Genomic DNA, 25485 nt, shown 5'->3' on the forward strand with positions numbered 1-25485 from the left:
TCAATGAGGGAAGAATAGCCAATGTTGGGAAGAAAAGCAAAGCACCAATATCACTAGATAAGTAAGTTTTGCAGATTGCTGGAAATTTAGAAGTGGAAATCTATCATTGCCTAGTAATCTATTCCATGCCTAAAGAATTGCTTCTAAAATATGTCCAGCTGTGTGAGCAAAGAAGAACTATAGAACATTATGAAAGGCAAAATGCACAACTTTGATTACATTAAATTAAAAAGTTTTTGCACAAACAAAACTGATGGAAACAAGATTAATAGGGAAGTATAGAGCTGGGAAAAAATTCTTTATAGTCAGTATTTCTCATAAAGATCTCATTTCTAAAATATATAAAGAATGGTGTCAAATTTATAAGAACAGATCATTTCTCTATTGATAAATGGTTAAAGAACATAAACAGACAATTTTCAGATGACAAAATTAAAGCCATTTATAGTTACATGAAAAATGCTTTACATTATTATTAATTAGAAAAAGGCAAATTAAAACAACTCTGGGTTACCAACTCATACTTCTCAAATTGGCTAAATAAATGGCAGGAAAAGATAATGATAAATGTTGGAGGGGATGTGGGAAAACTGGGATTCTAATGCATTTTTGGTGGAGTTGTGAAATGATCCAACCATTCTGAAAAGCAATGTGGAACTATGCCTAAAGGGCTATTAAACTGTGAATAACCTTTGAACTGGCCATGCCACTACTGGGTCTATATCCCAAGGAAATCATAAAGGAAAGAAAAAAACCATTTGTGGAAAAATGTTTGTAGCAGCTCTTTTTGTGGTAGCAAAGAATTGGAAAAGGAATGGATACCCATCAATGAGGGAATGGCTGAACCAATTGTATTACATGAAGGGTACTGGAATATTATTGTTCTATAAAAGATGATGAAGAAGCTGATTATAGAAAGACCAAGAAAGATTTACATAAACTGATGCTGAGCAAAACAAGCAGAACCAGGAATACATTGTTCACAACAGCAAGAATGTGTGATTATCAACTAAGAAAGACTTGGGTCTTCTCAGTGGTTTAGTGATCCAAAGCAATCCCAATAGACTTTGGCCAGAAAATGCCATCTGCATCCAGAAAAAGAACTAAGGAGACTGAATTTAAATCAACATGCTTTATTCACTCCTTTTTTTCTGTTTTTTTAACTCTCCCATGTTATTTTCCTTTTGCCCTCATTTTTTCTCTCCCAACATGATTCATAAAGCAATGTGGATTAAAATAAATAAACTTACTACAATTAAAAATATGTCCAACTGATTGCCTAGTCTTTGTTTGATGTCAAGTCAAGATAGCAAATATTTTTTAAGTACCTATTAGGTCCCTAGGACTAAAGCAAAACTGCTAATCCATACAAATAAATGAATAAGCAGTGGATACCCTCAGGGGGCTTAGAAACTAGTCAAGAAGACACCATGCAAACATTTATGTAGGAACAAGATTTATAGAAAATAAATTTAATATAAGCATACCAAATAAAATTAATAGTAAAGGGGATCAGGAAATGTTTCTAGTAAAAGGTGGATTTTAGGTGGTACTTGAGACAAGTCAGGGAAACCAGAAAGCAGAGTAAGAAAAAGGACAACCCCTAAAATTTTCCATAGTTTGGAGGAGATTACAAAGAAGAAATTAAGTGTAAAAATAATGGAAAGATAGGAAGGATTAAAGTTATGAAGAACTTTAAAATCAAACAGAGTATTGTATTTTTAACTCTGCACACAATTGGGCATCATGGGATTTTATTAATTATGGATGAGAGTTTCATTTTAGGAAAAGCACTTTCATAACAGAGTGGAGAATGGATTGGAGTCGAAAGAGACTTGCATTAAGGAGGCCAATCAGAAAGTTAATTCAATGGTTCAGGCATTAGGTATTGGGATTCTGAACCAAGATGGTAGGAGTATTAGAGAAAAAAAGGGGACATATTCAAGAGGTGTTATAAAGGAGGAATTGAAAGGAATTGACAACAAATGAATATAGTATGGTAAGAAAGACATTAAATAAGCAGGAACACATTGACTCCTAAGACTGACCATTCCACTTTAGTACAGATCTATTTCTAAGGAAATGTCTCCTTAGCAGCAAACTTGCCAGGTCTTAGTTTGCCAAGTCTTAGTCTACCCATCATGCTGTTTCTAATTCTGCTCCCTAGAACCAAATTTTTTGTTGTTCAATCATTTCAGTCATTCTACTCTTTGTGACTCCATTTGGAGTTTTCTTGGCAAAAATTCTAGAGTGATTTGCCATTTCCTCTGTAAGTTCATTTTCTAAATGAGGAATTTGATTCTAGATGAGTTAAATGACTTTTCCTGACTTAGGGACCAGCACTCTAACCACTATGCAATCTAGCTGCCTTAGTGACAAATAGAAAAAGTCTAGTTTCTGTTTCAGGTGATAGCACTTTTAAATACAAGAAGTTGCCACTTAATTGTCTTTACTCAGGGCTAGAGTGAATTCTTGTTCACCATGCCAATTCTCTTCTTAAAATCCTCTCTGTCTTTTAAAGTTCAACTCAAATGTTCAGCTCCTTCTGGATGCCTTTCCTGATTGCCCAAATTCATAATATTTCTCCCTAGCACCATATATAATACTTTGTTTCATCTTTATGTACTTTTCCTATATTATTATAAGAATAGTAGGTGGCTAGATGGCACTATGTATGTAGTGTTAAATTTGGAATAAGGAAGACTCCTGCCTCAGCAATTACTAGATGTGTGATGCTGGACAACTCATATAACTATCCTATGCTTTAGTCACTTTATCTGTAAAATGATGAGGTTGGATTAGATGACTTCTAAAGATTGTTCCTTCTCACTCTAAATTTATTATTTTGTGGTGACATCCATTTCCAGTCACCTGGAAGAGATGGAGTCAGCTTTCATATAAAAGCCACATTTAGTTCTACATAGAACTCTTCTTTAAAAGATTAGTCAGCTATTTTGAGCCATCTCAATTCTAATGTAGCAATACTAGAGTAAACCAATCAATCAGTCAATCAGCATTTATTAAGTTCCTATCTTATTCTGGGTATTATGCTTTTTTTCTGGTTGAGTTTCTATTAGATTTTTTTTTATTAAAATAATTTTTATTGACAGAACCCTTGCCAGGGTAATTTTTTACAACATTATCCCTTGCACTCACTTCTGTTTTGATTTTTCCCCTCCCTCCTTTCACCCCCTCCCCTAGATGGCAAGCAGTCCTATACATGTTAAATAGGTTACAGTAGATCTTGGATACAATATATGTGTGCAGAACCAAACAGTTCTGTTGTTGCTCAGGGAGAATTGGATTTAGAAGGTATAAATAACCCGGGAAGAAGAACAAAAATGTAAGCAGTTTACATTCATTTCCTAGTGTTCTTTCTTTGGGTGTAGCTGCTTCTGTCCATCCTTGATCAATTGAAACTAAGTTAGATCTTCTCTTTGTCAAAGAAATCCACTTCCATCAGAATACATCCTCATACAGTATCGTTGTTGAGGTATATAATGATCTCCTGGTTCTGCTCATTTCACTCACCATTAGTTCATGTAAGTCTCGCCAATCCTGTCTGTATTCATTCTGCTGGTCGTTTCTTACAGAACAATAATATTCCATAACATTCATATACCACAGTTTACTCAACCATTCTCCAATTGATGGGCATCCATTCATTTTCCAGCTTCAAGCCACTACAAACAGGGTTGCCACAAACATTTTGGCACATACAGGTCCCTTTCCCTTCTTTAGTATCTCTTTGGGGTATAAGCCCAGTAGAAACACTTCTGGATCAAAGGGTATGCACAGTTTGAAAACTTTTTGAGCATAGTTCCAAATTGCTTTCCAGAATGGCTGGATGTGTTCACAGTTCCACCAACAATGTATCAGTGTCCCTGTTTTCCCACATCCCCTCCAACATTCCGTGGTCTTTTGCTGTCATTCTAGCCAATCTGACAGGTGTGTAGTGGTATCTCAGAGTTGTCTTAATTTGCATTTCTCTGATTAATAGTGATTTGGAACACTCTTTCATATGAGCGGTAATAGTTTCAATTTCATCTTCTGAAAATTTGTCTGTTCATATCCTTTGACCATTTATCAATTGGAGAATGGCTTGATTTCTTATAAATTAGAGTCAATTCTCTATATATTTTGGAAATGAGTCCTTTATCAGAACCTTTGACTGTAAAAATGTTAGGTATTATGCTTGATGTAAGAGATACAAAGGGGAAAATAAACTTTGCTTGTTCTTAAAGAGATTGCATCCTATTTGGAGAATACATTTAAGTGTAAAAGATCGTTGGATTAGAATACTTCCTCATGAAGATGGGTTTTATTAAAAAGAAAATGTGTTCTGGATTCTTCCTAAAGGGCATTTATGACTAGAAACTATACCTGGCTTAGTAACCAGTCCTCTTGGGCATAGCATATTCCCAAATAGAGGATCCCCTAATGGGGACCAAGAGACCAACTTCTCACATTATTTGACAAAATAAACTACAAATGGATATATAACAGTTATAAAAGAGGAAAAAGGAAGAAGATAATTCTTTGCAACAATGAATGGTTAGAAGAATTTATGACCAAGCAAGAAACTGGGAGGATTGTGGGAAATAAGATGAATAATTTTTATTACATACAATTGAAAACTTTCTGCATAAAAAAATTCAGGTAATATTATAAAGGGAACAACTAGAGAAAACTATGTAGCGATTTTCTCTGATAAAAGTTTAATATTCGAGATATAGAAGGAATATATGTATATGTATATGTACACACATATAAGTATAAATATATACAGGTCACCTTATATAAATATCTATATATGAATAATAGATGTAAATATGGAAGTCAGTATATTTATGTATATTTGTATCAATTTATATCTACATATATGATCAAGCCATTAATATCATAAATATATAACCAAAGAATATGATGAGGCAATTTTTTATGGTAGTGAGTTTATTTATTTTTAATACACATTGCTTTATGAATCATGTTGAGAGAAAAATCAGAGCAAAACAGAAAAACCTTGGGAGAAGTAAAAAAAAAAGCAAAAAAAAAAACAGAAAGAAAAAATGAATATAGCATGTGCTGATTTACATTCAGTCTCCTTAGATTTTTTTTCTCTATGCAGATGGCATTTTCTCTCCAGGATTGCTTTGGATCACTGAACCACTGAGAAGACTCAAGCCTTTCATAGTTAATCATCACCCATTCTTACTGTTATTGTGTACAAAGTATTCCTGGTTCTGCTTGTTTTGCATCAGTTCATGTAAATCTTTCCAGGTCTTTCTATAATCAGCTTCTTCATTATTTTTTTAGAACAATAATATTCCAGTACCTTCATGTAACACAACTTGTTCAGCCATTCCCCCATTGATGGGTATCCATTCCTTTTCCAATTCTTTGCTACCACAAAAAGGACTGCTACATTTTTCCACAAATGATTTTTTCTTTCCTTTATGATTTCCTTGGATTATAGACCCAATAGTGGCATGGCCAGTTCAAAGGTTATTCACAGTTTAATAGCCCTATGGTCATAGTTACACATTTCTTTTCAGAATGGTTGGATCATTTCACAACTCCACCAAAAATGCATTAGAATCCCAGTTTTCCCACATCCCCTCCAACATTTATCATTATCTTTTCCTGCCATTTATTTAGCCAATTTGAGAAGTGTGAGTTGGTAACCCAGAGTTGTTTTAATTTGCATTTTTCTAATTAATAATAATGTAAAGCATTTTTCATGTAATTATAAATGGCTTTAATTTTGTCATCTAAAAATTGTCTGTTCATGTCCTTTAACCATTTATCAGTTGAGGAATGACTTGTGTTCTTATAAATTTGACATAGTTCTTTATATACTTCTGAAGTAAGATCTTTATGAGAAGTGCTGGTTATAAATATTTTTTCCCAGCTCTGTACTTCCTTTTTAATCTTGCTTCTGTTAGTTTGTGCAAAAACTTTTCAATTTAATGTAATCAAGGTTCTCCATTTTGCCTTTAAGAATGTTCTCTAGTTCTTCTTTGATCATAAATTCTTCCCTTCTCCAAAGATCTGAAGGTAAATTATCCCTTATTCTCCTAATTTGTTTATGATATCGTCCTTTATATCCAAACCATGTATCCATTTTGACTTTATTTTGCTATGGGGTGTGAGGTGTAAGTCTATGCAGAGTTTCTGATATATTATTTTCCAGTTTTCCAGCAATTTTTTGTCAAAGTGAGCTCTTATTCCAGAGGCTGGAGTTTGGGATTTTATCAAATACTAGATTGTTATAGGCCTTGATTATTGTGTTGTGTGCATCTAATATATTCCACTGATCCATCACTCTATTTCTGAGACAGTACCAAAAGTTTCTGGTTACTGCTGCTTTATAATATAATTGTATGATTGTTACTGCTAAGTCACCATTGTTTGTATTCTTTTTTCATTAATTCCCTTGATATGTTTGACCTTTTGTTCTTCCAAATGAATTTTATTATTTTTTTACATTCTATAAAATAATATTTTGGCAGTTTGATTGGTATGGAACTGAACAAGTAGACCACTTAAGACAGAATTGTCATTTTATTATATTAACTTGACCTAACCATGAGCAATTGATATTTTTCTAATTGTTTATATCTGACTTTATTTGTGTGAGAATTATTTTGTAATTCTGTCCATATAGTTCTTGGGTTTGTCTTGGCAATAGACCCTCCAAGTATTTTATTTTGTGTACAGTAATTTATTTATCTTTTTAATTAAAACTTTTTTTATTTACAAAGCATATGCATGGGAATTTTTTCCTATATTGACCCTTGCAAAATCTTTTGTTCCAAATTTTCCCCTCCTTCCCTCCATCTCCTTCCGTACCTGACAGGTAGTCCAATTCATGTTAAATATGTAGAAATACATGTCTACAATAATTTAAAATAGAAATTCTTTATCTCTTGCTGATGGGCTTTGTCGGTAATATATAAAAATGCTCATGATTTGTGTGGGTTTATTTTGTATCCTGCAACTTCCCTAAAGCTGTGAATTGTTTTCAGTAGGTTTTTGGATGAATTTCTAGAATTTTCTAAGTATATCATTATATCACCTGCAAAGAGTGACAGATTTATTTCTTCATTGATTATTCTAATTCCTTCAATTTCCTTTTCCTTTTCTTATTGGTAAAACCAACATTTCTAGTACAATGTTGAATAATAGTGTTGATAATGGACATCCTTGCTTCACCCTTGATTTATTGAGAATAAATCCACCTTCTCTCTATTACAAATGCTTCCTATTGGTTTTAGATGGAAACTGGTTATTATTTTAAGGAAAGTTCCCTTTGTCCCTATGGTCTTTATTGTTGTTAATACGAATAGGTGATGTATTTTGTCAAAAGATTTTTTTTCTGCATCTATTGATATTATTATTATGATTTCTATTAGTTTTGTTATTGATACAGTCAATTATAATAACAGTTTTCCTGACTCTAAACCAGCCCTGAATTCCGTACAAACTCAACTTTATCATGTCATATTATCCCACTGATAAGTTACTGTAATCTCTTTGCTAAAATTTTATTTAAACTTTTTGCATCAATATTCGTTAGGGAGATTGGTCAATAATTTTTTTTCCTCTTTTTTTGGCTGTTCTTGGTTTATGTATCAGTACCACATTTGTGTCATAAAAGGAATTTGGCAGTACTCCTTCTTTATCTATTTTTCCAAATAGTTTACATTGTATTGGAATTAATTCTTCTTTTAATGTTTCGTAGATTTCACTTGTGAATCCATCTGACCCTGGAGATTTTTTCTTAGAGACTTCATTAATTACTTGTTAAATTTCTTTTTTCTAAAATGGGATTATTTAAATAATTTATTTCCTCTTCTGCTACCCTGGACAATTAATATTTTTTGTAACCATTCATTTCATTTAGATTATCAGGCTTGCTGCCATATATTGGGCAAAATAGCTCCTAATTATTGCTTTAATTTGTTTTTTCATTGTTGGCAAGTTCATCCCTTTGATTTTTGATGTTGGTGTTTTGTTTTTTTCTTTCCTTTTCCTGATCAAATTAATGAAAGATTTATCTATTTTGTTAGTTTTTTTAATAAGACCAACTCTTAGTTTTGCTTATTCAACAATTTTCTAAGTCATTATTTTATTACTCTCTCCTTTTACTTTAAAAATTTCTAATTAAATTAAATTAAAATTAGGAGTTTTCAATTTTTTCTTTTTCTTGCTTTTTTAGTTGTATGCCTAATTCACCGATACCCTCTTTCTCTATTTTATTTATATAGCTATTTAGAGATAAACCAAATTTCTTCTAAGAAATGATTTGGCTGCTTCTTATAGGTTTTGAGGTATTGTCTCATTATTGTCATTTTCTTGGATGAAATTATGCATTGTTTCTGTGATTTGCTGTTTGACCTACTCATTCTTAAAATTAGATTACTGAATTTCCAATTTTTTAGTCTATCATTCCCTGGCTCAATTCTTGTGTAGATGTGTTGTACTCCTGAAAAAAGGTGTATTCCTTTCTGTCTCTATTCAGTTTTCTCCAGAGGACTATCATATCTAGATTTTCTAGGATCCTATTAACCGCCTTAGTTTCTTTCTTGCTTATTTTGTGGTTAAATTTGTCTGATTATGAGAGAGGAAGGTTTAGGGACCCCACTAAAATAGTTTTGCTGTCTATTTCTTCCTGTAACTGGCTTAAAAAACTTCTCTAGGAATTTGGCTGCTTTGCTACTTGGTACATACACATTTAATATCATTACTACTTCATTATTTACTGTATCAATATGTGTTTTTCTTCCTTATCTCTTTTAATAAGATCTCTTTTTACTTTTGCTTTATTTGAGATCAGAATTGATAACCCTTGCTTTTTTACTTCAGCTGAATCATCATAAATTCTGTTACAACTTTTTACCTTTACTTGGTATGTGTCTCTCTGTGTAAAATGAGTTTTTTGTAGACAACATACTGTAGGATTCTTTTTTTAAATACATTCTGCTATTTGCTTCCCATTCCCCTTCACATTCCCATCCCATTCACATTAACAATTGTGATTACCATCTTTGTATTTCCCTCCATCCTATTTTCTACCTTGTATATACTTTTGTTCTCTCTTTCCACCTTGTCCTTGGGAGTGTTTTTTTTTTTTTATCCATACCACCCACTACCTTATCTCCTTTCATCCGTTCAGCTTTCTCTTACCTTTTCCCCTAGTGTTTCTGCCCTCCCTTTTATAGTACCTTCCTTTTCTTTTCCTCTTTCTCCTCATACTTCTTTACAGGATTAGATAAATTTCTATGCCCAAATGAATGATTAAGTTATTCCCTCTGAGAGCCCAAACTGATGAGATCAAGCTATAGACAATATTAAACCCCTTCCTTCCCCCCCTTATTATAATGGGTCTTTTGAGTCTATTGGTATGAACTAATTATTCTGTTATACATCCCCTTTCCTCTTTTTTTCCAATATAGACCTTTTCCCACCTTTTAAGGTGTTTTTCTTTGATGTCATCACATCAGAGTCCATTCACAACCATACCGCACACCTCAGTCTATGTAATGCCCCTCTCTATCTTCCCCAGTAACAGATAAAATTCTCAAAGGTTACAGATATTATTTTCCCATCTAGGGATGTTAACAGTTTAACCTTTAAATGTGTGTGTGTATGTATGTATGTATGTATGTATGTGTATATATATATATATATATATATATATATATATATATATATTTGCCTTGTGGAATCTCTTTCCAGAGGTGTTCCATGGATTATTTGAATGAATATTTCCTTCTCAGTTTCTAAAATATTGGGTCAGTTTTTCTTAGTGACCTCTTGTAGAATGCTATCCAGGCTCTTTTTTTTTTTTTTTTTTTTTTTTTTTTTTTTTTTTTTGTATTGTTTTTTTTTTGGTCATGGCCTTCATGTAGGCCAATAATTTTTAAATTGTCTCTTCTGAATCTATTTTCCAGGTTGGCTGTTTTCCAATGAGGTATTTTACATTTCCTCCCATTTTTTCATTATCTTTAATTTGTTTGATTTTTGCTGTTTCACAAAGTCATTAGCTTCTATTTGCCCTGTTCTCATTTTAATGTGTGATTTTCTTCAGCTATCTTTTGTATCACTTTTTCCATTTCATTTATTCTACTGTTTAAATACTTGTTTTCTTCAGACAGTTATTCCTTCCTTTTCCAAACTCTTGATTCTCTCATTCATACCTGTCATTTCTTTTCTCATTTTTTTCTTCTACCTCTCTTATTTGCTTTTTGAAATCTTTTATGAGTATTTCAAAGAAGCCTCTCTGGGCTTGAGACCAATTTATCTCACTCTTTGAAATTTCTTCTGTGGACATTCTGTCCTGGTATGAATTTGTGTTTTAGTCTGCCCTCTCACCATAACAGCTTTCTCTGATCAAGGTTCTTTTTTGTTTCTTGCTCATTTTCTTTATTTTTTTTTTGCTATTCCCCCCCTTTTTTTTACTTTTATGGTAGGGCTCTGCTTTAGGGTAAAGGGGCACAGTCCCAAACTTCCTATGCAGTTCTGAGCCTTGGCTTTGAGCACAGGTGCCCCTTGTGTTTATATGGGGTAACTTTGGCTTCTCTGTTCAGAAAAGAGCCTGGTTTCTCAGAGTTTGGACTTGAAGCTGCCCCACTGATTTGCTACTCTACTGAGCCAGGGCTGATGGATTTAGTTGCTGATTTGCTTTGATTAAGACCTTTTCACCAGCTTTCCCAGAGTCTATCTGACCTGGGCTGAACCCCAATTTTTATCCCAGTGAGACTGACCTTTCTTGATTTTCAATCTATCTTGAGCTGGAGAGTGATTTCATTCCATCATACTCTATTCAGAAGCTTGGTTTCATGTAGTTTTTGAGGGAAACTAGGTGGGCTTGAGCAGCTTCCTGACTTTATTCCAACCATCTTGTCTCCCAAGCATGCAATTTTAAAAGTATGAGAATTCAAACTGGCAACAGCAATATAAATTTCTATTTTACTAATAATAATGGAAATGCAAATTAAAATAGCTCTGAAGTTCTATTTCACCTATCAAAATTGCAAAGATGACAATAGGGAATCATAATTGTGTATTAGTGAGAAGAGTCACACTTTTGAACACTTGGTGGAGGTATGACTTGGTCCAATCATTCTAAAAAACAATTTTGCATTGTAGCACTTTTAGTCTCTGGAAACTGGATCCTCAGATCACATCTAAAGTTCCCCTTCCTTCTCTTAATAACCCTGAAGGGATACATCAGTTTCTTTCTCTGTAAGTATAGCTCATAAGCTGATATCCATTATGTATTCCACAATATAAATAAATTGTGAATAGTGGACAAAATCATTTTTATCAGGTAATATCTTTTCAACCTGAATTAATAAAAAATATCAATTAACTTTTTACAAATTAATATTTACTAAGAAAATCTAGCAAGAGCCAAGTAAAAAAAAATCTGAAACTTAATATCAACTCTTCTATATCACCTTGATTCCTGGAAAGACTAAACTTCAAAAAAAAAGTGCTGACTAGCAACATCCCTCAATACCACAACATTCATTTCTGGGTGTTGTATAATTGCTAATATAATTGCATCCTTGCACAGGACAGGATGTCTTGGCTGCTTTCTTCTTATGTTAAGCTGGCTACTTGTCTGTAATGACTCAGATGCTGGGCATACAAGCAGTCTCTTCTGTGAACTCTAATTGTATGGATTTCTGATGACTCTATTGTCCTTTTAAAGCTAACACAATTTTTATCTGATTTGTTATGTTTCCAATACCACTTCACTTAAGATAGGAAAGAAGCAACTCAATAGAAAGAAGAAATAAAAGGTTTCCTGTTTTTATAGCTTTATGGTGGCCCATGTAGAAAGATAAAACATTCTGCAGCAATAGTACCTGTTTGCCTCTCTAACCACTCTGAAACTTATAGTACTATTCCCTTCCCATTATTCAGAAGCCACCTGGAAGAATGCAAGTTTTCATTTGCTTATGCTTTTTATGTATACAATACTGTCTCAGTAGCCAATTAAAAGACTTTCCATTACCATGAATCATTCTTTCACTTATTCCTCCAATGGCACACAGGACAGAGACTCAAAATAGTTAATGCGGCACAGTTATCAAATAGTACCACATGTACAGAAAAACCACAATTCCCCCAAGTCCTCAGTTATGTAGATTTAATTAAACAGAGAAGAGCTCACAAAGTTTATCCAGCTTGCTTATTACTTAACAAGGGAAAGTCTTTGTATTTTGAATGGTTTTACCCAACATGAAAGCAGTACAAAAGGGGGAAAAAAGAAAAAGAAAATTAAGCTTCCTATCTCAGAAGGAAATCTGATCCCCACAGAGCTTCTCAAAATATGTGGTTGTCTCCTCAACAGTATTTAGAACTTAAAATGATGGCAAGTTATTTCTCATTTTAAGGTGAGAAAGCAAACCTATTTGTCTTGGTGCATAATCATTAAAATACCCCTTGTTTACACTAAAATGGCACTGAATCCATGTGGGAACTGGGCTACTCATTCTTTCTCTCCTATATTAACATACTCACACACTTATGGGGATCGGTGAATTACTTGGTCCTTTCCACAGATGATTTTCTTGTGATTTTGTAGTTGCCATTCTCTATAATGTCTTGTCTGGTAGATATATGTGAGAAGGTATTTAATTTTCTGTTTTCCGTAGTTCCCCACACAGAACTTTGTACATAAGTGCTTAAGAAATGTTTGTTAAATGTGTCTATATATAAATGCAATGTCAGGAATAATATATGTCAGGAATCAAAATCCCCACTCACTTTAAGAGAAGAAACTGAATCAAGGACTCAAGAGTGCTGAATCAAGTGACCAAAAATCAACAGTTAATACCAGAAATTGATAATGGAGACTCAAATTATACACCTGCCAAAATTAGTTTTAAGAAAAACAGACCTTCAAGATAGAGGATTCAAGATGGTAAACCAACCAAATAAATCAACAAAAGATTGACATTTTTCACATTTTCAAAATATATTCATTTTTAAAAAGTAGAAACTGTATGGAAATAGGAAGTCACACGAAAGGAGGGAGAAAGTAAAAGACTAGTAGGAGTCCTACATAGAAGAAAAAAACCTGTGAGAATAATAAAGATTTCTGTGCTTATGTAAATCAGTTTATAGGAAGGAAGGTTGATAATTCAGCTGATGAAAGAAGCAAAACTAGACATTTGATTACTAATGCATATAGGAAAATATTTTTCAATTCAAAAATTAGATTGAATTTCAATAATGCAGGGTAAGTGATAGAATTTTTACCAATTCAGAACTCAAAAAGGTAGGTGGCAATTTATGAATCTGCAAAGATTCTTTTCAGGAGAGTAATTTCCCATACTTTGTTAGTGATGAATGAATTGTTATCCTTAGGTTCTTGTCTTTCCAAAGCTGTGATAATTTCTTGTATATTTCAAGTCTCTTATCTTCCTTAAATTTTCTGTGGATCAGCCTCATTTTTTCTTGTTTTCCCTCATTTTATATACCTTCTACACATAGTTCTCAATGTTGTTCAGTGACTCAGATAATGAACATTTATTAAATGACTGCTTCATTCCAAGTACTGTGGTAAATGCTGAGAATACAAAAAATTTCAGTGATCTAATAAGAGAATCAACATGTATACAATTATATGCAAATGAGATCTATATATGTAGATACATACACATATACATATATACACATACATACATACATTCATATATATAGAAGATAATTTAGATGGAGATGACCTTTAACTGACCTCACTCACCCATTCTATCAAAGAAGGAATTTATATAATATAGAAAATCAACAGCTATACCAGATGTCTCTTGTATGCAACAAAGATTCTAGTTTTATGCAGAAGTTTTTGGTGAATAATAAAAATAAGGGAACCATTAAAAAGACACCAACACTCAGAAAATAATAGATTTTCAGGATTTGTTTTTCACATCTTTAAGAGAGGTGGGTTTTGAAAAAAAAATTCTCTATAAATGCCTGGCAGTTAAATTCAATTCTGTTAAATTGAGAAGCATTTACTCTTATATTAAAAGCTACCCATTTGTTACTCTGAGTTTTCTTTCAATCTGTTTTCAATGCAAAAGCTGCAGCAAGTGTCTCCAAAATTGAACAAACTAGAACAAAAGCCCTTTTAGTCAAAAAGAAGCACTTTACACTCATCAACTGTACTATTATAAGGAATGATATCATGGCTGATAACTTAACAAGATTCTTTCCTACTCAAGCACAATGTCATCTTTTTCATGAAGTTTCCCCTAACCCACACTAGGTGGAAAGTAGTCTGATTCCAGGGTATCAGAATTTACAGGAGTTCACAAGCAATTACCAAATTTCACAGGAATCAAACTCTAATCTTGTTCAAAGAGAATCCTAATCTTTACAAAAACCTGCCAAGATAAACTATATTGTAAATGTCAGTTTCAGGGGAAGTCTCAAAAACATAGTTGTATCAAGTCTAGGATTACAAGTCAGAATGTAGTTTTGGAAATTCTACCTTCTGGAAGCAGAAAACTGGGGGAAATTTTACATCCAAAGGTTCTGATAAAGGTCTCATTTCTTTTTTTTTTAATTAAAGCTTTTTTATTTTTCAAAACATATGCATGGACAATTCTTCAATATTAGCCCTTGCAAAACCTTGTTTTCCAATGTTCCCCCCTTCCTCCATGCCCTCCCTTAGATGTCAAGTAGTCCAATATATGTTAAATATGGTAAAAATATATGTTAAATCTAATTTATGCATAGTTATTTATATAATTATTGTGCTACGCAACAAAAATCATATCAAACCAGTAAAAACAAAAAAAGAAGCAAAATAAAATGCAAGAAAGCAGAAAAGAAAGAGTGAGAATGCTATGTTGTGTTCCACACTCAGTTCCCACTATCCTCTCTCTAGGTATAGATGACTCTCTTCATCACTGAACAATTTGAACTGGTTTGCATCATCTCATTGTTGAAGAAAGCCATGTCCATTAGAATTGATCATTGTTGCCATGCACAATGATCTCCTAGTTCTGCTCATTTCACTTAGCATCAGTCTATGTAAGTCTCGCCAGGTCTCTCTGAAATCATCCTGCTGATAGTTTCTTACAGAACAATAATATTCTATAACATTCATATCCCACAATTTATTCAGCCTTTCTCCAATGTTAGAGATCCATTCAGTTTCCAGTTTCTTACTACTAAACATAGGGGTAAAAGGCCTCATTTCTAAAATTTATAGAGAATTGACTCAAATTTATAAGAATTCAAGACATTCTCCAATTGATAAATGGTCAAAGGACATGAACAGACAATTTTCAGATGAAGAAATTAAAACTATTTTTAGCCATATGAGAAAATGCTCTAAATCACTATTGGTCAGAGAAATGCAAATTAAGACAACTCTGAGATACCACTACACACTTGTAAGCTTGGCTAAGATAACAGGAAAAGATAATGACGGATGTTAGAGGGGATGTGAGAAAACTGGGATACCGATTCATTGTTGGTGGATTTGTGAATGAATCCAGCCATTCTAGAGCAATTTGGAATTATGCTCAAGAAGTTATCAAACTGTGCATACTCTTTGATTCAGCAGTGTCTCAGCTGGGCCTGTATTCCAAAAAGATGATAAAAAAGGAAAAAGGTCCCACATGTGCAAAAGTGTTTGTGGCAACCTTCTTTGTGGTGGCAAGGAACTAGAAACAGTGGATACCCATCAGTTGGGGAATGGCTGAATAAGTTGTGGTGCATGAATGTTATGGAATGTTATTCTTCTATAAGAAACTATCATTAGGGTGATTTCAGAGAGGCCTGGAGAGATGTTAAGTGAAGTGAGTGGAACCAAGAGAACATTGTACACAGCAACAAGAAGATTATATAATGATCAATTCTGATGGACGTGCCTCTTTGAAACAATGAGATGATTCAGGCAAGTTCCAGTAATATTGTGATGGAGAGAGCCATCTGTACCCAGAGAGAAGATTGTGGGGACTGAGTATGGATCACAACATACTGTTTTCTACTTTTTTTGTTGTTGTTTGCTTGCATTTCTCTTTTTTTCTTTTTGATTTGATTTTTCTTGTGCAGCATGATAATTGTAGAAATATGTGTGAAAAATTTGTGCATGTTTAACATATTTTGGATTAGTTGCTGTCTAGCAGAAAGGGTGGAGGGAAGGGAGGGAAAAATTGGAATACAAAGTTTTGCAGAGATGAATGTTGAAAATTATGTATGCATGTGCTTTGAAAATAAAAGACTTTAAAATTAAAAAAAAATCACCTTCTGATATTCTGGAACCTAATGTTTCATTAGGATCAATGATAGGAAATTAGGCAGTAGGGTCTCTCAGTGGAAGATTAATGGGGTTTACTTTCTGAAACACAGCAATATTATATACATTAGCCAATTACATCTTTATTAATTGAATTATAGTATATTTGTGGCTATGCTTCTACATTTCATATTATAAAATTAGGGAACCTAGAGTTCATCTAAACCCTTGCAAATCCTTACAAAAGATGCAACTGAGGCCCTAGAATGGTGAAATTTCAAAGTTCAAACATGTCCTTGTATTAGTTATTTTTCTTAATTTGTAAGGCACATGAAGGTACTGTCTACATATTTTTTTATCTTTATATAAGTAAGTATGGCACAGTGAATAAACATTAATCTTGAAATTAGCAAATCTGCTTTCTAATCCTCTTTCACATGAATTATGTAGCCTTAATCAAATCATTTAACTTCAGTTTTCTCTGCTGTAAGATGGACCTAACAACTGTACCTACAAGTTCACTGAATTTATGTGAAAATGAAATGAAACCATTTATGTAAAGTATTTTATAAATTGTAAAGTCTGGCAAAAATGCCAGCTACAATCATTATTAATGTTATCTCTCCAATAGCTAGAATTGAATTTCACACATAGCAGGTGTTTAAAACCATGCTTGGTGAATGAATGCTTACTTGCAATTTATGGATTCAATTTTGTCCCCCAAATATCCGACTCTTAGTGAACTCAAACCCTGTTAAACATTCCAACAAAGTGGGAATTCTCAGTGATAATGACAGTAGTTCTGAATGCTATCCCTGAGATTCTTCCCTGCTGTGGTTGTGGGTGTAACTCTGGTATCATTTGCTGCACATGGCTCTTTGCAAAGTGTAGATGTGGCAGAAGAGAGGTGTCCTGCAGAGGTAGTCAGCTCAGGCAGATTTATGTTCCTGCTGAGCAAAATTAGAACGAAGCAACTGACCTAAAGGTGAGAAAGTTCCAGAGTCTATCACTGAAGAACAGCATTTACCTCAATTTAAGAAAATCTCTTCACTAATATCACATTGGTCCTCTCTGAAATGGTACTTTTGAATCAAAATGGACACCTGTAACTGAACAAAAGACTGCCCATACAAGACAGAGTATCCCCCATATTTTGATTTCTTTGTTTTATAGCACATAGATACACAGTACATAGAAAGATGGTTCCAGAATTAGGAAGACCTGAGTTAAAGTCTAGCCCCAGAAACTTACTAGTGGGACTCTGGGTAAATCACTTCTGTTTTTCTTAGTTTCTACAACTATAAAGGGGATAATAATAGCATCTCCCTTCCAGGGTTGTTGTGAGGATCAAATGAGTTAATAATTGTATAGATACAGTGCCTGGCACATAGCAAGTGCAACATAAATGTTAGCTATTTTCAGTATCAAGGATTGAAATAGAGATACTCAATTTAGCAGTTAGTATCTGAGGGAGGACAACAAAGAACATTTTGTTTCATTTAGCTGAAGTCAAGAAGCTTTTGTCTTTTGATTGATGAGTCCCACTCTAATATTTTCGTGTTTTTGTTCATACTCTTCAAAAGGAAAAAGAGAAATCTGAGATTTATGTAAGGAATAAGCTGTCTGATGTTAGCGAGGGAAAGGATGGATAGAAGGAGGTAGTCATATTCCCAAAAGTAGGGTGGGAGACCCAGGAGCTGAAACTGTGCACTTGAATATGCAAAAGGCAAAAATGACATGACCAACAGTGTTGGTCACTTTAATAACCTACAAAGCAAATTACATGATGTAGTATATGGCTTTCCTCCCAAGTTAAAGAGTCACATTAATTTGCACTCATCTACACACAGCAATTATTGGGGTTATTGATTGTGTCTCCAATCTAGTGATTCAGTAGGTGGCAGCCTTCCCCTTAATTCAGTACTGAAAGAAAAAAAGGGTAGGAATGTTATGGTATTATTGTTCAATAAATTATCCTTTGGGGAGTGGTTGAATACACATACTTTGCATGAAAATACTCCATGCCCTTTTTCTTTCACAAACACATATGTGTATCTTTCCAGTCTTTTCATGCTTTACTTCAAAACACATAACTCTTGACCAGTGATACTAATCTCCTTGTTGTTCAAAGAACAAAACATTCCATCTCTCAACTTGGGACATTTTCTCTAGATCTTCCTCCATTCTGACTGCTGACTTCTCTGGCTTCCTTTTTATCCCAAATATCTGTTCTTTTATAAGAAGTCTTCCCTAACCTTTCTCAATTCCAGTGCTTTTTTTTTTTCAATTCTTTTCTATTTATCCTGCTTATAGTTTCTTTTGTATATATTTGTTGATACATTGTTTCCCCCTTTAGATTTTAAACTCTTTGAGGGCAAAGACTAACTTTTTACTTTTTGTAATCTCAGCCTAATGACCTCGCTGCCCTATACAAGTAATTCTAATATATACTGAAGGGGCTTGAGGAAGTGTATAAAAGAAACAGAGACAGAGAGAAGTTATGAAAAGGTAAATGCCAATATGAGTTTAGATGAAGATACTTTTAACTCCACTCATGTAGCATAGGTTTTCTTAATGAAGTTATATGAATATATTTCTTGTTACTATACTTGGGACACAGGACCATCAATTTAGACCTGAAAGAGTTGTTACAGGTTGTATAGTTCATGCTTTTTTCTTAAAGATGAGCATAACGAGAATCAATCATGCAAGCACAGAGATAGCTCTGTTCAATAACTTGTTTAAGTCATTTGACTAACTGACTTGCCAGTCATACTTCTAGGAATTGCGAGGTTGGGATCTGTGTTCTGTAATACTACACTGTTTTCTTTTGCAATCATGTTTATATTCGAAATTGATTTTTAGCCCATGAGCTGATTCAGATATCTCAGAAGTGAGCATATGAAATAGAGAATGCTTTTCAGCTATAGATCAGACATAAGGTATATCATTTTATTTTTATTTATTTTTTATTTTATATCCATTTGTTTATTAATCATTAAGGATCACCCACGATGGAAACTAATCTGATGTCTAAGAGTAGAGTGTTTTAGGACTTGTACTTGACATTTCATTGATGATGTTTTGTTTAGTTTTTACCTTTCTTTAAGATAGAACAAAGAATGCACTTTCCAAAAATTATAATACTTCTGAAAAAAATCTGGAAATCATGACAAATGCTCATATATTCCAGGTTTAGGGTTAAACAATGCTAAGAAGGCATCATTCTATTTGTCTCTGATAAAGTTCTTTTCTTTTTGCTGACCATTTGCTATCAAAATTCTCTATCCTTATCATGGTTTAACTTCACTTGGTTCCTTTCTCTCATCAAATGACCTACATTACTGAGAAGAATAAAGCCATAATTTAGGCATCTAAATATCTTAAAATTTTCTCTGTCTCTTATTATTCTATTCATTTCTGGTCTCAGCTTATTGTCTATTTATAGTGTCAATATAAGATATATATATGTATATACCAATTTACTACTGTTTCATGGGACTGCTCAATGAATGACACAATACACATACTTTATATGTTAGTTTTTTTCCCCCTGTACAAATAATTAGCCTAATGTCTTTTGAGTAATCATTGAAGAGGCCTAATATTATATTAGGATTTAATGCAATCAGCACAATATTATCCAAAAAACAGTGTTGTATACCTTTTGGGAGAGTGTATATTCCTCCTTTTAAAATGTGTTGCTAGCTTTTCACATTTTCTTCTATTTTTTTTCATTACTTTCATTTTTTTTTGTGTTTCTTGATGTCTCGTGAAGCTAGTAGCTTCCACTTGCCTAGTTAATATTTTTAAGGAATTAGTTTCTTACTGTGCACTACTTGATGAAGGAGTGCTACTACTTGGTCTGTATCCCAAGAAAATGTCAAAGAAGGGAAAAGGATCCATATGTGTGAAAATGTTTGTGGCAGTTCTGTTTGTGACTGCAAAGAATTGGAAAATGAGTAGAGGCCCATCAGTTGGGGAATGGCTAAATAAGTTGTGGTATATGAAGATAATGGAATATTATTGTTCTATAAAATGATGAACAAGCTGAAACCACCACTAATTCAGTTGCCTCCAATACCTCCTCCTGATTTGCAGGATTGCGGTCTATGCTGGCACTGCCTCCCTTGTACTATGTCTCTCACTCAAGTATCACTGATCTTTCCAACTGATTTAAATTATTTTGAGCTGGAACATTGTTTCACTGCATCATTTTGTGAGTTTTGCTGCTCTAGAATTTGTTTTGAGGCATTACTTAAAGGTATTTTGAGGGACTTGGAGGGGAGTTCAGTTGAGTCCCTGCCTTTTCTCTGCCATTTTTACTTTGTTCCTATATTTCCAGATTTTAATAATCAGCAATAACTAAACAGAGCTATTTCTGAGCTTGCATTTGGGTTCTTCTGTTATGAGAAGCCCTTATAAAGAGGAGAACCTTTAAGGTTATATTTTGTTTTAAAGAGTCAAATACTTAAAAAAAAAAGTCAAGACTGCAGATGTTATGATTTCCTTACTTTTCAGTAAAATGCTATTGTAGAAAGGTAGCCTATTATAGGTATTTGTATGTATCTGTATGTTTTCTTCTGTCTTCATCAAGGATGTCTCTCTTATGTATTATGAGGCATCTAGGTGGCATAGTGCTAAACCTAGAGTCAAGAAGACCTTCCACATCTAGCTTCTGAAACTTACTAGCTGTGTGCTCCTGGGCAACTATATTGACTTCCTTGATTCCCAGTTACCTTTCTCATCTCTAAAGCTGGGTAATAATAACATCTATCTGACAGGATTATTTTAAGAATTTTATTTTTTAATGAGATAATATGCTTTGTAAACCTTACAATGCTGTCTATTATTATTATTATTATTATTATAGTTTCTAGAGAAACTGAAAACTGCCTAATTTCTACATCTTTGCTACCATCATCTAAGAAGGATCATCAGAATTGAGTCATTTTGTAGTCTTCTCTGCATCTTGGACTGACATAGTCAAAGAACTTATAACCAAATGCCCCAAACCCCACTGATGATGAGCTTTTCAGTACTCACCTATTCCTCGAAAAGCTGATTCATTCTTATGCAAGGACTTTATAAAAACTACCAGATATTATAAACAGTTGACAATGCTTTCTAGCACCCAGTGTTAACCTGTATATCAAGATGAGTCGATATCTTATGAAAGAAATGCAAGGACTTCAATTATGTAAGTCAAATGATTACTTGAAGACAGACAAATTCTGAATAATTGGACAGCCAGTACTGGCCTTAGAAAATAAACAATGATATCTACAGGGAAAGGATGTAAAATATACTTTGAGACGAGGGAAGATTTAATTCATGGGTTGAGCAGAGGGGTAATAGAATAATATATAAATGTAATATATAAATGCAGCACAATAGAATATATATCATCTTCTTGTCTCATAAAATTGTTTGATGACAATATGATGATATAGCTAGCCTTTATAGTGTACCTACAACACAAAGTTCTTTCAAAATATTATTTCATTTGATCCTTACAACAGCCCTAGGAAGTGGATGCTATTATTGTCCTCATTTTACAATTGAGGAAACTAAGATTAAACAGTTTGTTCAATAAGTGGTTTTGAACTCAGGTCTCATGGATTCCAGGGCCAGAGTTCTATCTATTTTGCCATCTCACTGACTAGCAAGTGAGATATAGAGTAAATGGAGGCTTTTTAATGCTGTTGATCTCTTCCTTTCCTCCTTCCCTTAAGTTGGTAGCATCACAGATTGAGACTGGATCAGTCTTAAGCTTAAGTGGTACAATTAAAATGTGGAAACAGTTGGGATCAACCTGGGCACTCAGGCTTTCATATACACACATTTTTTTATGGATACCATAGCAGTGTGAGTCATAATTAGGATTTAGAACTAGATAGGAACTTATAGGCTATCTAATAAAGTCCCTTCATTTTATATATGAAGAACTTGAGGTCCAGAGAAGTTAATTGTCTAAGGTCACCCATAGGGAGCCAATGTCAGAATTTGATAGAAACCAGTATATTCTGACTCTGCATCTGCTTTTAAAAAAAATGAATTGAAAACAAAACTTTTGGGGATTTTGAAAAAGAGAAGAAGGGTGAAAAGAAAGACAGCATGGAATTGATACCAAGAAGATCTTTGTGGTCATCCTGTCCTACTTTATGAATTTTAATGCTTAGTTATCAAGGAATGGTGAGAATGTTCACTACTGGAAAATTGTTCTTTTTGAAAGCAGCATAGATCTTTCTATTATACAAAACTGGTTCTCCCTCAACCATGCAATGTTTAAAGTAGGGTCAAATATAAAGAAAGAGGGAGAAAGATAAAGTGGAAAAGAAGAGGAGAGGGAATAGAAGAAGAAATTTAAACTTCCAAATTTGCATCAGTATGCTATTTATATGAGTATGTTATTCCCTTCTCTACCCCCAATGAAATGAATTGCTTGATGATACCAAGTAAAGGTTTTTTACAATTCAGGCCAGCCAGTTAAGTGCTGCTCATCTGGAACAGGTGCATTCAAAGAAACTGATTTTCCACCACTCCTTGATAAATTCTCACCACTCCTTGATAAATAAGCATTAAAATTCATAAAGTAGGTACAGGATGACCACACAGATCTGTTGCTTGGTATCAACTCCACCCAGTCTTCCTATTTACTCCTCTCCTTCCCCAAATCCCTTCCCCCGCCAAAGTTTTATTTTCAATTTATTTTTTAAAAGCAGATGCACAGTAAACATCTGAATGTAAGTTTTGTGCTAAGTACATTTCGGTTTCAGAGCAGTTATCTCTTGCTGCCAGAATAGCCCTAAGGATTAAGATGGTTTATTGGGATCAAATGCCTAGGAGATTTATTATAGTGCAGACTGTTTACTCATCCACATTAAAATGCCGATTATGTTTCTCTCTCTCTCTGTCTCGCTGTCTCTCTGTCTCTGTCTCTCTCTCTCCCTCTCTCTGTCTCTTTCTGTCTGTCTGTCTCTCTCTGTCTCTCTGTCTCTTTCTCTCTATCTCTCTCTGTCTTTTTTTCTCTGTCTCTTTCCTGCCTCTCTCTCTTTCCTGCCTTTCTCTTTTTCTGTCTCTTTCCTCCACCTTTTTTCTTCCTTCTTTCATAACCTATCTTCTATTATTCTCTTCCTCCTCTATTTAAATGAATTCCCATATAAAAACTGAGTTTTGCAAAGACACCTAACAGGGAGAAAGAAGGGAAAGGGGATAGAAAAGAGCATCTAGCCTAATATATATGTCAAGAAGGTCTAGCTAAGAACTCAAAGTACAGTATCCAATCATTGATTAGTAACACAGACTAAAGTATTCTTCACCAGGATTGAAGAGATAGCTTTAAACTTGGAATAACTAGGTTACATGGCTCACCAGTACAAAGTACAATTTTTAATAAGAGAAAGACATAGACACAGTGATTATGGTGCCATATGATCCTTTTTTTTCAAATGAGAAGGGAGATTATGGCTTTTGAAGTTAAACTCTATGTTCGTGTATTCTAGAACCAGATAGGTTCACAAACAATATAGTTTTCTCTGATTGGATTGGGACTAACCTTAGGAAAATACAATTCTGGTTTTTTTTGTTTGTTTGTTTGTTTTTTTTTTTTAATTTAATAGCCTTTTATTTACAGGATATATACATGGTAACATTACAGCATTTAATAATTGCCAAACCTCTTGTTCCAATTTTTCACCTCTTACCCCCACCCCTCCCTAGATGGCCAGGATGACCATAGATTTAAATATTTAAAATATAACTTAGATACACAATAGAAGTATACATGTGAAAGCGTTATTTTGCTGTACAAAAGAATCAGACTCAAAATATTGTACAATTAGCTTGTGAAGGAAATCAAAAATGCAGGTGTGCATAAATTAGGGATTAGAATTCAATGTAATGGTTTTAGTCATCTCCCAGAGTTCTTTTTCTGGGCATATCTAGTTCATTCATTACTTGCTCCATTAGAAATGATTTGGTTGATCTCCTTGCTGAGGATGGCCTGGTCCAATCAGACTGGTCATCATATAAGTATTGTTGTTGAAGTATATAATGATCTCCTAGGTCCTCTCATTTCACTTCAGCATCAGTTCGATTGTAGAGTCTCTCAGGCCTTTCTAGGAAATCATCCTGTTGGTCATTTCTTACAGAACAGTAATATTCCATAATATTCATAACCACAATTTATTCAGCCATTCTCCAAGTGATGGACATCCATTCCAGTTTCAGTTTTTAGTCCACTACAAAAGGGCTTGCCACAAACTATTCGTGCACATACAGGTCCCTTTCCCTTCTTTATAATCTCTTTGGGATATAAGCCCAGTAGTAACACTGCTGGATCAAAGGGTATGCACAGTTTGAGTAACTTTTTGAGCATATGTTCATAAACTGCTCTCAAAATGTTGGATTCGTTCACAACTCACAACAAATGCATCAATGTCCCAGTTTTCCCATCCCCTCAACAATCATCATTATTTTTTCCTGTCATCTTAGCCAATCTGACAGGTTGTAGTAGTATCTTAGAGTTGTCTTAATTTGCATTTCTCTGATTAATAATGACTTGGAGCATCTTTTCATATGACTAGAAATAGTTTCAATTTCTTCATCTGAGGAATTGTCTGTTCATATCCTTTGAACCATTTTTCAATTGGAGAATGAGCTTGATTTTTATAAATTAGAGTTAAATTCTCATATATTTTGGAAATAGGGCCTTTATCAGAACCTTTGACTGTAAAAATATTTTCCCAGTTTATTGCTTCCCTTCTAATCTTGTCTGCATTAGTTTGTTTTGTACAAAACTTTTCAGTTTGTATAATCGAAATTTTGTATTTTGTGATCAGTAATGATCTCTAGTTCTGCTTTGGTCATAAAGACCTTCCCTTCCACATGGTCTGAGAGGTAAACTATCCTGTGTTCCTCTAATTTATTAATAATTTCATTCTTTAGTCCTGGTCAGAACCCATTTTGACCTTATCTTGGTTGTCGTGACGTTAAGTATGGATCAATGCCTAGTTTCTGCCATATTAGTTTCCAATTTTCCCAGCAATTTTTATCAAACAGTAAGTTCTTATCCCAAAGCTGGGGTCTTTGGGTTTATCAAAGACTAGGTTGCTATATTTGTTGACTGTTTTATCCCTTGAACCTAATCTATTCCACTGATCAACTAATCTATTCCTTAGCCAATACAAATAGTTTTGGTAACTGCTGCTCTATAA

Source organism: Sarcophilus harrisii, chromosome 2, assembly GCF_902635505.1.
Source record: "Sarcophilus harrisii chromosome 2, mSarHar1.11, whole genome shotgun sequence".
Taxonomy (NCBI): Eukaryota; Metazoa; Chordata; class Mammalia; order Dasyuromorphia; family Dasyuridae; genus Sarcophilus; species Sarcophilus harrisii.